Source organism: Plectrocnemia conspersa, unplaced genomic scaffold, assembly GCF_051122295.1.
Source record: "Plectrocnemia conspersa isolate PC_06_02 unplaced genomic scaffold, ASM5112229v1 ptg000010l, whole genome shotgun sequence".
Taxonomy (NCBI): Eukaryota; Metazoa; Arthropoda; class Insecta; order Trichoptera; family Polycentropodidae; genus Plectrocnemia; species Plectrocnemia conspersa.
The window spans coordinates 19,343,323-19,345,657 of NW_028277174.1; positions in this window are offsets into that span (position 1 = coordinate 19,343,323).

Sequence of the window (2,335 nt, forward strand, 5' to 3'; positions counted from 1 at the left end):
AACTCCCTCGGTAAAAGCGTAACTCCCAGGTAGCCATATAAGATTTACAAAGGAAACGTACAATAATATGTTTTATTTTTAGGCGTGTCGCGAAGTTAAAAAAAAGTAATTGGCAATTGTGCAAAACTCTTGGGCGTTTCGAAATTTTTTTAACCCTTGTTATTGTAGCTTTATGAGGGCATTGATGGATATAATAAAATAAATAAACTGTATTATTTTAAGTATTTGTTATGTGTTATTGAAGTCTTCATAAATTAATTTATAACATTTAATATCACATTTTCAACTGAGTTTCGAAATCAGCCAACGCGTTCTAAATTATGTTTGCCATCTATTTAAGCAAAGCATCCAAATACATAATAAAAACATTTTGTACAGTGTTTAATGATACGATATAACTCAAAAGAACACAAAAAGTTTTAATTTTTATTTCGTTATAATAAATCCAACAAGGAACGAGTTATTTGTACAAATATATTTTTATAATTCAAATGGATATTGTAAGAGCTTAATAATCCGTCAGATATGGTTTTATATTTTTATTAAAATAATAATAATTCATCCCTATTATTCTGCGTTGATAATTAAACCGCTGTATACAAAAATACCTTTTAATACTAGTAATACTTTTTATGTAAGCAGTTGTTTTAATAAATATGAAAATGTCTAATGAAAAACAAAATTAAATTAATGTTAGATATGCTTAACATCATAGAAGTCTCACGCCTACTTTCTTTTCAACACCTAGCGCGCGCAGATAATCTCAAAGATTAGTTTTAGACACTTGACATTGTAGACAACCGATTATAAATAAAATAGTTGCTTCCATTATAACAAACATACATACATTTTATTCATACACTTATTTTTTGTCTATTTTTTTATTATAAATAAAAGTTCGTACATTTTATTTAAAGATTACTCACACTGCAATATTATCTGTTAAACATTACAGAACTATATGTTTAGTGTATTTATTTTACTAAACTGGATTATAAAAATTCTGCTATTAATTAAATGTGCATTATCGTAGCGATAATGAGTAATGTCCATTAGTCAACGCCGTGTCCTCATAATTATCAGCTAGTATGAGGACGTTTTGTAAATTTATTATTGCAAAACAAATATGCAGAGCTGAGCATGTGATGCGGCCAAACGCCATGTGAATGCCCTAGCGACCAGTGTTGTGAAATAACAAGTAAGTGGTGGTTTTTATTAGTTTTTTGGTTAACGGATTACAGTTACTTCTAAACGTACAAAATCGTCAATGCCCACATTCTATTGCAATTTTGCCCCGGTTCGTAGCTGGAGACTAATTTATACGAAACGGACGCGTTTCGACATCGAATGGATATAACACGAATGTCATGAACACCCATGGAGACGCAGCAGATACCATCTGACGGACCGTTTGGAGATTTCTGTGGGGGTACGGGTAAAATACAATGCCAGATAAGAGGGCTCCGAGTCGGAGCCTCCGACGAGGAGGGTCAGTCAGGTTTCCGAGTACACTTTGTCGCGTTTCGTAATGACAACATCACCCATCCTGAGGCACGCAACCCAACGCGTGGGAGGCCATTGCGACACAAAGGTAGCTCATGGCGGTCGGGGCAGGTGGGTGGAACGCCAATGGTTCATGGATCTAATGCGAGCGCTCTAGAGTCCACGAGGAGGCGCTTCTACCTATGTCTACTATACTACCTACCCGTGAACTTTAACATCGCCGAATGCGTCCGAGCCGAAAGAACGACTCAAACTCTTGCGCAACGCAATGGATCCGCATTCCTAACCGATCCTTGGGGAAAGTACCTTGGGACAATGCCTATATGTAGACTTAACCACGAGTCCCAGTTTCACCGAGACTGCTTGAAGATGCAAGTCTTGACAAACAATGATATGAGCACATAAATAACAATTAAAAACAAACGACCTTCAATAGAAGCAAATTCAGTGCAGGGGTGGGTTTCTTAGATTATTTCCTTATTTCTTAGAAATAAGGAAAATAATATTACGCAGGGTCACTAATGATAGTTAAGTTTTAATGTAAATGCATACATAGCCTTTTGGGAGACGGGTTGTAATGGGTTGCAATTACACACAGATTGAGCCGCTGCAGTGGTATTTTTATTAAAAAATTATGATAACTCAATACATGCAAGTGAATGGTGGACGGAGCACCACGGCCGTTGTTTTCCCGTCGAGGTCCACCAAAAGAATGTGTTGCTCTCTGCCGCCGTTATGTCTCTTTTACCAGAGTGCCGACATTTTTTTGTTATATTGAATGAATTAATAAATCTATAAATAGGCTTCCATAGCTTTATCACAAATGCAAGTA